Source organism: Pelophylax lessonae, assembly GCF_965119305.1.
Source record: "Pelophylax lessonae genome assembly, chromosome: 4".
Lineage (NCBI taxonomy): Eukaryota > Metazoa > Chordata > Amphibia > Anura > Ranidae > Pelophylax > Pelophylax lessonae.
In genome coordinates this window covers 314,483,888-314,497,512 of record NC_138771.1, presented here as the reverse complement: position 1 = coordinate 314,497,512, position 13,625 = coordinate 314,483,888, and positions in this window count along the sequence as shown.

Below are 13,625 nucleotides of genomic sequence, written 5' to 3'. Positions count from 1 at the left end.
GCAGGCAGAACTGGCAATTAACACTTTGGGGGAAGCAAGAAAGTAAATTCTGCACCTCCCAACAGAGGACAGGCGTTCCTTTGACAAGGTAGTTAATCACTTAGAAGCAGAGTACAGCCAAGCTGTAACATTAGGGGACCTCATAGCTTACTTGATACCACCTAAATCATACTCAGTGAAAGCCATTAAACTTGAATGCCAGGAGTCAAGCAGTGGGGCACCAAAGTGGAATGACTCCCCGTTTCAGAACCAAGGTCGTGGATGAAGAGACTAGAAATAGAAATCCCCAACTTGACCTGTGGAAGGCCTGAGAGTAACCCTTAAACATCATCTATGTACTGGAAGAGTATAACTGTACAGAAAAACAGAAAGTGGATGCAGTAGTTGCTCCTAATATGCTGCAATATGCTTGTGTCAGTGGCTCAGTTCCGGGGGTGATCAAAGCTACTATCAGTGATCAGGAGACTGCTAAGGCTTTAGTCCTGCCTCATCCTGAGGGATGGTTTACTGTATTGCAGTGTAATGTTCCCCTATGATTTGCGCATGACCAGTCAGATTGTATTGTCTAAGGTAGCGTTTCTCAACCCGTGTGCCGCGGCTCACTGGTGTGCCGTGAAGTGTCCCCAGGTGTGCCGTGGCAAAATTACCCAATCTGATCAACAAACTGTGTTGGCCACTCAGTTAAGCCTTGTTGTTACAGCGGTGCTGGTCCGCTGTCTAAAGCTCACTTCCTGCTCCCACAGGCATTTGGGAAGCTGTGCGGGCCGTTCGATCGCATCTTGCCAACCGATGATGTCATCGTTTGCTATGGGCGGGTCAAGCGTAGGCACAGCTTTCTGGGATGTGAGAGCAGCGGGTCCCAGGAGATGCTGGCTGGCGCGCTTTTCCCCGAGGGGAGGTGAAGCAGAGCATGAGGAGAGGAGGAAGAACAGGGAGGAGGCTCTTTAGTGGCTGCATATAAGCTCCTCTGAGCTCCATTAGGTACAGCAATTGTACCTGTAATTTACCTGCATGCTTTTGTTTTAGGTTTAATTGCAGGCATGGTGATTGTTTTTTTTTGTAATGCAATATAAATATACATAAGATATGTTGGTTATTATTATTATTATTGGTAATAGTAACTATATTTCTTTAATGGTAACTGCACTTCTTTTTATTTTGTCGTCCGCTTGCACATTGCTCTGCTGCAGTTTGGCTGCAGTGCAGGTGTCGCACAGGGTACCCCCCGGTTTTCATGTGCATTACCTGCGGTTTCCTATAGACTTCTATTATGTCCCTCATTTTTGATGTACTTTCAGAAAATGTAAGATATAATAGAAGTTTATGAGAAACGGCAGGTAATGCACATGAAAAGTGCAGGTACCCTGCGCTACACCTGCACTGCAGCCAAACTGCAGCGAATCATAGTTAAATATACATTCTGGCTTTGAAATGGTTTATCAGGGTTATGGCTGAAGATATCAGTCATAACCTCAGTATTATGGCTGGCTGGCTTTTTAATGAAAGCATTCCAAGCGGCACGTGAGCCACTGGAATGCTTTCAGAAGCAGTGGGAGGGGATGAACCCCCCTCCCATCAGTTCACCTGAGAAACAATCCAATAGTGCAGCCGGCTAGTCCCAGGGGTGATGAAAGAGTATATCCTCTTTAATAGCCTCTATGGCCTTGGAGGACCAGAGTGACGTCATGACGTTCTGTCCAGTTCAGGCTGCATTTTTGGTTGGTGTGCCTTGATATTCTTCCAGGTTTTAAAGGGTGCCTTGGGTGAAAAAGGGTGGAAAACACTGGTCTAAGGCTCAAGCTCTCTCCATGGGATAAAGTGTTAATGTGGAAGCAATACACTGGGGAGTTCCTAAGTTATTCACCTGGTTCAAAAGAAAAGCCAGATGCGTGGCTCTGTTCCATATAGCTGAACACGTTTTGTTGAAACGATTTGGTCTGTTTACTGTCAAACCCCAGTAGCCACCACTTGGCAAACATCTACGCCACCTGAAGTATTGATTGTAATCACATGGGAAGATGGATATCATCACATACTCGTTTAGGTGGACCACTTCACAAAGTTTGAGGTAGAAGTGTTGACCAGTGAGCAGAATACCACGCAGATGGTATGGAAGAATTGCTGCCTTCCTTATGGCTGGCCATAGAAGATACAATCAGAGCAGGGACCCTGTTTTAAAAGTGAAGTTCTTTCAAAAATGGTATTGTTTACTAGGCATTAAGAAATCACACACTACTCTCTCTGTGTGAGAGGTTCATTCATACCCTAATGAAGCTGTTTAGAGACTTTTTTGGGAGAAACAGAGATGGACCCACTACTTGGTAGAAGTGGTCTGGAAATACAACCATACGGTGCACTCCGTGACAGGTTGTTTACCCAGCTGTTGTATTTTTAGCTGGTCTCTCAGGAGACCCACTGGCCTTAAGGGCACGGTCCTCACAGAAGACCTGGAGCACACTCAGACATCTTGGATACAGGAGTAGAAGCGACGCCTATCTTAAGTTCAAAAGTTCTTTAGAGACCTGACAAGGGTACAGCATGGGGAGGTAATACCAGACTTCCAAGTTAGTAAGCCACAGGTGTCTCACCCACTGGAGGTCTGTTGGCAGCTTCTTCTTGCCTGTGAAGCAGGCCTGTGGATCCTTCTAGCTGCTCATCTGGACTATCAGAAAGCCCACATCCTTGTGAGAAAGTTGTAGTCCCAAGAGAAGCACAGTTTGTACTTTACTGTTTCAAATTGTTGACTTTATGATTCCACTCCATATACTGTTTTCATAGAGTTTCTCAGACTTGATGAGGACAAGATCTCTTCCTCAAAACCCTGGCCTAGCAGTTGTGGGGTCTGCAGGAGGAAACTTATCAGTATCTGGAAGTCCCTTTTAAAAAAGGGGCCCTCATACCAACCCTGCACCCTCCCCCTCCAACATGAATGAGTCAGGGGTACAAAGTAGAACTGGTTACTCGTTCACAAATGACAATGTAAATAAACACCAGAAGTTTGAAAAAGACCTTTATTAAGAAAAACAAGAAAAATGTCCCACACTGCAAATCCATGTTGGTCACGATGATAGCACCCACCAACCTGCCAAAAAACAAAAACAAATGAACCCACTGAAACATCCACTCCCAATAGATTGGGCGCCGTGAACAGCAGCCTCCAGGCCACGCAGTTTAATTTAAACAAACAATATCCTGGGTTACACAACCATATTTGATCAATGATGTCACAGGAGAGCCCGGGTGAGGTAATTTGCTACAAGCAGTCAGTTTGGAACCCACATGTCAGCAAATCAGCTTGTTTTGTGATTGACAAGGATCTACATTGCTGAACTTGATTTAATATGAATTGACATTGTGGGACATTTTCTTTGTTTTTTAATAAAGGGCTTTGTCACTAGTGTGTTTGTTTTTTTCCAAGAAGATGTTTTATTACTGACTTTTATGGTTCCCAGAGCTATGATAAAGCATCACCGTTGTTACCCAGGCACACAGTAGCATTTTGGGTCAGGTGTTGGATGGATTTGTCTACAGGTTATTAGTCTGTGCCTTTCTGCCCTGACTGTTAATCTGACCAATTAAGTCATAGATATCAATACAAGCTTAGCAGAAACATTTGCTCTTCTGAAACCTATCCCAAATAAAAAAAAAATATTTTTTTTTATTCACTGTACAATTATTTCAATAAAATATTCATTACATTTTTGGTTACATTATCATTTGTGCTAGTATTTTGCTACTGGTGGGAGGTTTAGGAGTCCGACTCCATTTAGTGGCTATTGTCCTACATTTGCTCAGGAGATGTAGCAAGAAAGAATAGAGGGGAGGTTACCATCCTTCCTACAAAAGAAAAAAAAAACACAAAATGCCAAATAATAAAAAAACAAATGGGAGGAACCCTGTTCTTTAATAAACCTCAGAGAAGAGGATTTTACAGTTAAGTACAAAAATATCGTTCTTGTGATTTGCTTTGAGACACTGTCACTTTATTGCAGAGCATGGATCAATTTCAGAACAAGGTCTAGTTGCCAAAGCTACAGTTAGAGGGTACCTAAAAGGCCTTGGTGCTGGTCTTGCGTCTGATTGATAGGTGGTGCAAGGTGCATACAAGGACACTCCTTCATGTTTTGGTATTCTGAGGTACGTGTAACCTAAAAATCTTCTGGCAGCTGGTAAAGTATGCTGGTCATATTCTTGTGGTGCCTAGTTCAAGGAGGATAAGCGGGAAGGTGCTCTCAGGTCTTTTGTCATCCAGGCATACAAAGTCACGTTACACGGTCTTCATTCTGCTCTATGATCAGTCATCTCTCTTGGGTTGTTTGTCCTTGTCCACGCTTCATTTTAAGACTGGTCTGGCAAATCCTACTCATAAAAAAATTATTCTACTCTTTAATGCAATAAGCAATAAAGAAAACAGGATTATTTATCATATCTGGCAAGACTTAACCCTTGCTCTTACCTGCAGATAGTGTATCTGTATCTCTTACCTTCTAACCAACTCAGGATTGTTCTGGGATGTGTAAGAAGGATGGATGATCATTTATGGTAAAGTGGCCCTTGATTTCGTGGTTGATCGCAGTTAAGATGGTGCTTGGAGGGTGTATTGAGACAGAAATCAATAAATGCAGACTAACTGGAAAATCAAAAATACCCTTGTAAGATCAACTTTTAATGCGCAATGTATGGTTACGATAGGATTCTCAAAGTTTTATAGTGGTGGAAAAGCTAAATTTGTACTGAGAAGCATATAAGCGGTTATTCCTGACCTCTGCATATGAAATAATGTGTTGCCTGTCAAGATGATCTATTGGTTTCTGCCTTCTTGGAGTTACTGTTCCAAAAGTGTACAGATCAGGAGTCCTGAATTAATTCGGATTCATCTTCTATGTTTGCTCTGGGATCAGTGAGTTGACATCAAGTACTGACATCAAAGATAACGAAGGCAACTAGCATTTATAGAAGGTGAGCAGATGGTCCCATTACAGATTCACAAAATGGAGGAAAATCTCTCCTGTCGATTTGACATACAGTATTTTATGAGCTGGGATGATTTCCGAATAATAGGTTTTGTTGTTTCGAATATTATCTCATTCACCGGATTCAGTGGCTTTCAGGAAGGGCATGCCAGCAGACAAGATGGCTCCTTTGGGCAGATTTCTGTGCACAGCTCTTCACGTGCATCTGGGAAACGTGCTCAAGCCCATGTGTGTGCACATTCACTCGCATAGGTATGCGCAGGCGCGCATTTGCGTGTGCATGCACACCCCGTGACAAATGTTGGCGCCAAATGGACTATTTAAACTGGGCCAATTCTCAAGATCAGTGTTGGGTTGTCCCCGACTTTTGCTTCTCCGTGTGTCCATTACTACTATTTTGCTGATTTGTTACTGACCTGGCCAGTACCGTGACTTTACTGCTTCTGCATCTGATCTGTCTGCCTGGGTATTACACAGCTCAACTGACCCTATGTTCTAGTTCCTACTGGATTTCCACGCTGCAAGCATCTGCTCGTTATCCACTAGTGCCTGCTCAAGCCAGTGCCAGCCTGCTCTTGCCTACTGCTCATCGGCATCTCTGCCTGCTGTGATTCACTGAGGACCATCCCCTGCTTGACCAGCAGATCCAGTCCAGCCCGGCGGCTAGCAAGACCATCAGGCACTCATGCCACTATGCACTCCCTGTCTACTCTATTAGGGGCCCTGAATCAGAGCCTTCCTCATCATATCAGGCTCTTCTACCAGATACGCGACAGGGGCAGATTACAGTTTTTTCATTGGTAATAGATCTATCTTGATCCCTCCCACACACATGGAATATATTTAGGATTATGTAGTTTGGATTGTATTAATGTAGGTGTTCTTAAATGCATGATCAACCAATGGGTTCAAATGTTCTCCAGCCCATACCACCCCTACGATTAAGCCCTAGGAGACATGTTAAAGGGGCATAGTCTAAATGCTAGGGCTGTGTCTACCACCAGCTGCACACTATAAACTTACCAGTGGGATTTATGTTGACTGTGGCCTCTTTCTTCGATCTCCAAATCTCTCAGGATGTTGGGAGACTAGCAGTCAGAGGCAGCAGTGCCTTAAATGATCTCACACTGCAGATATGCAACTCTGAGGCTCAGGGCTGCTAAATGTACATCCGCTAGAACCCTCAAGGTACACACTGATAAAATGCACCTGGACGATGCTGAATTATTTCCAACCAAGATTCTCACTTCACTTTGTGGCAGGAACTACCCTAAATGTGTATAAACAAAAAGTGTGCTGAGAGATTTAATAAAACTGGTGCAGCTGTGCATAAAAACAAATAAGCTTCTAGGTTTTTTTTTTGTCAAAAGCTTAACTGAACAAGCTGAAGTTAAGCCTTGTACACACTATCAGATTATCGGACGAATAATCGTCTGTTTTTTGTTGCATACTAGTTTCATTTCGAAAGTGAAGCAATTTTTCAACATACGAAAATTTTCATACGACAGATTATAACTTCAGAAGTGATGTGTTGAATTGTTCGTTATGTATTCTTTCATTTCCAAGCATGCCTAGTCTTGCTCTTATGTTTTTTTGGACAAAAACTGTACTAAACAATTTTTATAGCCTGCACCTTCAGTTTTTGTCGTCCTAAAAGTTGGAATCTGCTCTCGAAAGCACTATACATTCAAATGTTCGGCCGATCATTCATCGTACAAAATCTTACTTCCGATTTTCTTATGTGTACAGGCCTTTTGAAGCTGATTGGTTACCTGGAGCTGTCACCATCTGCACTGGCTCCTTTCAAGATCATAGACAAGGTACTGTCTCAATCCATCCATCTGTGTTATTATACATGGGGGCCAGCATCTTGTATGCTTTGAATTATCCACTGTGAAGTTATCTCTGCCAATAAACTTAAGAATTTTATAATTTCCTTATGTCAGATAGGTTTTCTTGCTTGGCTGTGGGGGGGGGGGGGGGGTAGCACCTTTATTTTTTGTTGCTTATGTTATGGATCTCATTTGTGTGCGAGTGTGGGACAGCAGCACTCCCGGCAGCATCATCCATCATTCTACTTCATTGAAGGACAGTCCCTCGGTGCCTGGTTTCTTTGTGTATTGGTTACTATGCACAGCTGCAACAGATTCTGGGTGCACTCATTTTAGTAAATCTCATCATGTGCTAAACATGTAGGTGCACATCCGAAAGTCTGAACAAGTGTGTCTGTCCTATAGCAGCCAGATTCTTCTGTCAAAGTAAGAAAGAATGTGATTGGTTGCTGCGATACTGATTAAGCATAACATTTTGCTCACTGAAATAAAGAGAACACACACGTAAAGAAAGCATATGTTTAATTTACTAACACCAGGAGTTTTTTTTACAGGTGGAATGCACATTAAAACACAACACAGTATAGAGAGCATCTGTTAACCCTCACATTCAGAATGCCACAAGGTCATACACAGACAGGTTAGCCAAAACAGTATGGTTCCTGACAGGAAGATGTGCTTTGTCAGATCCGTACTAATCATCCTACTAGTGGGTACCAGCATTATTGATCATGGCTTTTCTGAAACCTAAACGATGTTCAGCTATGCCATAGAATCTAGTTGGAACAAAAAGGTTCAACCTAAAACAAACAAGGGAAACGGCAAAACCACACAAGTGTATAGACATTAGTAATCTTCTTGTAACAGATTTACAAATGCTAATGCTGAACAGGTGTGCACAGAGTAGACAGCAGGCACCAGTAGCTTCCTGGGTAACGAGACGTGGAAACCATTCTCATGCAGTGACTGTTACTCCAGGGACACTTAAGCAACAAGCTGGCCCAAATCATAGAAAGATGAAGGATAACCATGCTCCTAATGAAGCCTAGCTTTCTACACCTCTATTCTTTCCCCTTTGGGCATTTGAGTGAACAGTGGACAAAGTCAGAAGATGCAGCAACAGGAATATTAATTGCAAAGCAAAACAGTCAGTATAAGAAAATGAATAAGCTTTGTTAAAGCTGCTTCAATAAGTCACCCTTTCGAACACCAAAATGTAAAAATGATAGGGTTTGATGTAGCTTCAAATTCTAGGGCACTGTTGCAAAATACAAAGCAACCTCACAAGACCTTTTCATCATTGTTGTTTCCAGAGGCAAAGCCTAAATATATATCTGTAATCCCTGCCTCTGGAAACGTATGCAGCTTCCCCACTCAGACAGACAATGTTGTCAGCACGGCACCCACTGTTTACAAAGGGGAAGTGTCACTTGGCTTCTCTATGCTCTGCATCATGTGGTCATCCAACCACATGTCGCGTGATGCAGAGCCAGCTGGTTTTCAGTTCCTTAGGATGAACAGCAGATACTGTGCTGACTATGGGATATTGGGTTGCAAAGGGGCCCGATTGTAACTGCAACCTGTATAACACTCCTGTACCCCCATGCCACATGCTTGATGGCTATAAAGATCAATAGGCTGTTTGTTGTGCTTTCTAATAATAGTTTTGACTCCTTTAATCATCTACACCAGTGGTCCTCAACTCCGGTCCTCAGGGCCCACTAACAGGCCAGATTTTAAGTATTACCTTGGGGAGATGCAGACTAGAATACTGAAATCACTGAGCAGCAAATTAGATCACCTGTGATGTATTTCAGTTATCTTGCAAACCTGGCCTGTTAGTGGGCCCTGAGGACCAGGGTTGAGGACCACTGATCTACACCACTATTAAGACAGTAAACGTTAAGGCTCCGTTCACACATGCTGTGGCCGTGGCTCACAGTATGGGGTCCAGTGCGTCTCTGTTCACCGATTCAGTTCCAATTTTTTGCCTGAATTTGCACTTGAACCGGAGCAGAAGACTCTCAGGACCTTTTTTAAATGTGGACCGCAGCCACCCTGGAGGTGTGTGAGCTGGCTCCATTGAGAGCCAGCCACACTCTCCTGCCATGCGAATTGGATGTGGGGAAACCAATTCACGTGTGAACCCAGCCTCACATACGTGTGTAGTCAGATAACCGAAAGAAGAATATCTCATTAGCTGCTGTTCATTATCGACCTTTGCCTCTAGCCTTCGCAAACAAGCCTGCATCTATTAAGAATATTAGACATAAATTGCAAGTAAACTGGAGATCTTGATAGTTCAACTATACAATGCAGAAAACGAACTAAAAAAAAAAAACAAAAAAAAAAAAAAACAAATAAGCATACTATCCAAAAAAATCCTGATCATATTGCGAATAAGTCACTTTTTAGTACTGCTTTAACTTTGAATGGAAAAAAAAGTAAACCTAGTAAAATGCTTTAACAACTAAACTTGATCTATCCAGAGGTATAGAAATAAAACATACAACACATTCATATAAAAAATAATCTCCCGGTGTGTTGGAGATAGGCAGAGCAATTATTTGTCGGTCTATCCAGTTGTCCTAAATCCTAAGGGCTCTTTCACACAGGCGGACCGTTCAGATCTGCCTGTCTGTTTTTTTGGCGGATCTGAACGGTCCCCCCATGCATCCCTATGGGGCATCGGATGTCAGTGGAGACAAGTCCGCTGACATCCGATCCATCAAATCTGGACGGATGGAAACCCTATTTTCCATCCGTCCAGCTGATCGGATGAGAACGGACCGACAGTCCGTTCCCATCCGATTCCCCCATAGAGATGCATGGGGAACTGACAGCTGTCTCCCCACACACAGCGTGGAGACACAGCTGTCATCCTCCTGCTCAGCGGGGGATCGGTGGATCGATCCCCCACTGAGATAAACGGAGTCCGTCCGACGGACGGACAGTGTGAAAGGGGCCTAAAGGTAATTTTTGTTTTTAACAGTACAGAAATAAAACAGGCTATTCATGTATTTGTTGTATTGGGAATTTAATGAAATAATTGCTGGATACGCACCTGCCCTTAAAAAGGGGCTCCTGAACTTTACAGATGACAAATCACATCCCATTTCTATAGTTTAACGAGAATCTATGCAACTTTCTTGTAAATCCTTAAAAACTAGGAACATGAATCCAGTGGACATTTCTAGTGAAAAAATTTAGGTTAAGTTAAAGTGGTTGTAAACCCTCCCATATACCCAGTGAAGTGAATAGCATTAGATAATACACAGAGATTAAACAAATCCTCCTACATACGTTTTATTTGTTTATCTGCAGTCTTCTCTACATCCCTTCAAAGGGATTTTAGATTAAATCCTTCTGCATTTTTCAGTATCACAGAGGAGGGGGTGGAGAGCTACAGTTACAGCTCTTATACACTGTGAGAGCTGATTGGATGAAAGGATCACACCCCCTTCACACACAGCAGAACTGTTTAGTGGATAGACAAGCTGTGTGCTGAGCTCTCCTCTCCCTCACAAATTTTAACTCATGTGCTTGGAAAACTTCTCAGCCGTGACTCATGCTGATAACAGAGGAAGGAAACACCAGAGAGAACACTTAGAGCTTTGGAGATAGACAAGTAAACACTACAGATATATGTGCTTTGTTCAGATTTTATGACTGAGGTTTACAACCACTTTAACTTATGCTTTACCCTTGCAATGCGAAGATACAAGCTATCACTGGCATATACTTATACATAGGGATGCACCGATCCGGTTTTTTTGAAGTCGATGCCTATACCGATATCTGGCAAGGTGAAATCGCTGATACCGAACAGATCCGGAGCTACACACAAAGCAAGCGGCTACAAAGCCGCTGCTTCATGTGTGTGGCTCCTCCATTCACAGTGCATCTGATATCACTCCGCCTGTGAGGCGGACCTATACAGGAAGTAGCGGCTCCCATCCCATACTAGTACTGCACCTAGTAAGGGATGGCTGAGCCGTTACTCAGCAAAAACTGGATCAGCCCACTGGAAGGCTGAATTTTACCGATCTCCGATCCAGCTATTTTGTCCGAATCGGGGCCGATTTCCGATCCGAATATCGGATCGGTACATCCCTACTTATACATACCTTACCTTCAGTCCACCACAGCCCAGTTCTGCCACTGGGAAGAAAAATACAGGTATGGGGGAGCATGTGAGGGTGCTGGTGCTTAGTCACTCTGACATCCAGCATTGGCGTTGCACTCTGGTTGTATGCATCTTATACTTTCTAGTAGCTTTCGTTTTAGAAAGTGACAGGATCACTTTAAAGCACAATGCCAGTCAAAACATGTTTCTAGTTTTATGCAGAATGGGAAAGGGTTTAAACTGGTCAGGATTTTATTGCTCTTGCCACTGTTGAGATGCTCCCTCAAAATTTAATGTAGCCACAGACAGTAATAATTTTTTTTTAAGGACAGTAGCAGAGCGGGTCAGGGATAGAACATCTGTCAGGTTTTATTGCTGCCTGCTGGAAAGATTTCTTCACTTCCCATGTGGTCAGATAAAATAGGCGCTATTAGGCAACTCTTCCCCACTGTAACCAAAACCAGGAAATGTGTTTCAGCTGGAGCTGGACCTTAACTGCTATAAAACTATCTTTAAGAATGCGGCGTTATCATGCAGACATTAAAGGCAAAGCAAAAATGTTCTTCACTGAGTACATATTTTAAGTTGTTACTGCATGGTTTACCATAAAGTAATTTTATATGCTGGATCTCCGATGTTTTTGTTGTATCAAAAAAAAAAAAAAAAAAACAATTTGTAGGTTATACAATAGAAGAAATTGTATGTCAGGGAGAGCATTTATTTTTTCTGGGCCAAACAATTCACAGACTTATTGTGAGGAGGAGTGAAAAGTAGAACAACTGTTATATAGTACTGCAGAGCAGAAGCAGAGCCCTTGTATGTAGTAAGAACATACGGCTGCCCCTATGTAAACATATCATTTATCATTACAAATGATATTTAAACCTTTAACACAGATTTTATTTACATTAAGCTTATTTCTTTTACAAGTATATCCAAAAAGGGTTAAAAACAGTATACATTCCCTTTTAAGAGACACTGGGGTTGATTTACCAAAACTGGAGTGCCAAATCTGGTGCAGATCTGCATAGAAGCCAATTCGCTTCCAGGCTGTTGTTTTTCTTTTTTAGCAAAGCTTAATTGAACAAGCTTAAGCTGATTGGCTACCATGCACAGCTGCACCATATTTAGCATTCTCCAGCTTTAGTAAATCAGCCCCACTATCACAAGTCCCCCGACCCAATGATACCTTTCCAGTGATTCACTGTGCCTCTGTTTCAGGCACCAAAATCCTATTTTAAGAGCATAGAGAGTGTGTTAAAGACCTTCACCCTCCAGCAGAACTCTCCTCCTCTCCATGTAGCCCCCTTTCGCAGCACAGATATCAGGGTTTTCTTTTTTTTTTCTTTGTTGTGTACTTACTAGTTTTTTTTTCCCTGCTAAAAGCCTTGGCCCACCCCTCATCTTCCGGCCTTCACCTAGGGGAATGATGTCATTGTCCCGATGCCTTCTGGGATGCATGATGTACGGTCCCATTCAGTGAGGAGGGGGCGGGCCTAGCGCGCCTGCACCTGGAAGAACCGGAAGTTGTCAGGAGGCAACATGGCAGCGCTGCACCCATGCTGCGGCTGCAGAGAGGAGGATCCCAGCAGGTCAATGCTGGATCTCATGGCTAGGTGAGTATACTTATTGTGCAGAACACAGTATCAGGTAAGCAGGGGAAAACAACTATTTGGGGGAGGGGAAAAGCTATATTTCCTCTTTAATGTAGTCCCCCGTTATGTGACTGTGCTCAGGCCTAGTAATTGGCTGCTAGACCTGATAACTGTCACACAGGAAAAATGTACTTGCTTCCCCATACCTGACAGCAACAGGTATTTTGCTCAGGTCAGAGTAGAAGAAAGGGGAGCGGGGGAATGTTGGCAAGGTATCAGTAGGTGGGAGGACTTTTTCACAGACAATGTCAAGTGTATTTCCACTTTTACAGTCAAAATTGAGAAACCCCTACTATACATTTGTTATACGTTCACACAGCATAAGAATTAATAAGAAAATATTTCTTATCCTTCTGTGTTTTAGTTAACAGATTTATACATAGCACTCTATAGGAAGTTTGTATTGTTCAGAACAGTTGGAAATGTGCAATTAGGGGACAGCTGTAAGACATTTTTTTTTTAAGCAACTAAGTTTACCCTAAGAAACATGTAACACCCATATTTTGGGGTGTAACACATTCCTAATCACCAGCTCCCCCTGTGACAGGGTGTGGTGGTTCCTCTCCCCCTACAGCTGCTGAAACATTTAAAATGTATGCGGTTGTGTAGGACTCCATCCACAAAGCCATGTCATTCCTTCACAGAGATCTGTAAATTAATAAAATACATGTCACGTCTTCCACTGTGGCAGACGTACTTGTAGTTCTCAATGGACAACGAGTGTGGTAATCAGTGCTCTCGTAGTCAATTGACACTTCCTCCAGTTTTTGAACTGAAAGCCCTGCAGAGGTACGGGATGAGATCCGAAGAAAGTATCTTCAGAAGCCTGACATTGCACTCACAAAATGGGGGTGCAATGCTTTGCAGGCCCCTGTGGAAAACAATAATAAATGCACGTTTCTTCCATTTGCTATTTTTCATTACATAAATATACCACCCAAACCATGAGATCTTTGACCCCCCTTCACACATCTAGGTAACAACTGATGATCTGCCAGCACAGTACAGGCAGGATTGATTATTGTACACATTGATCCAC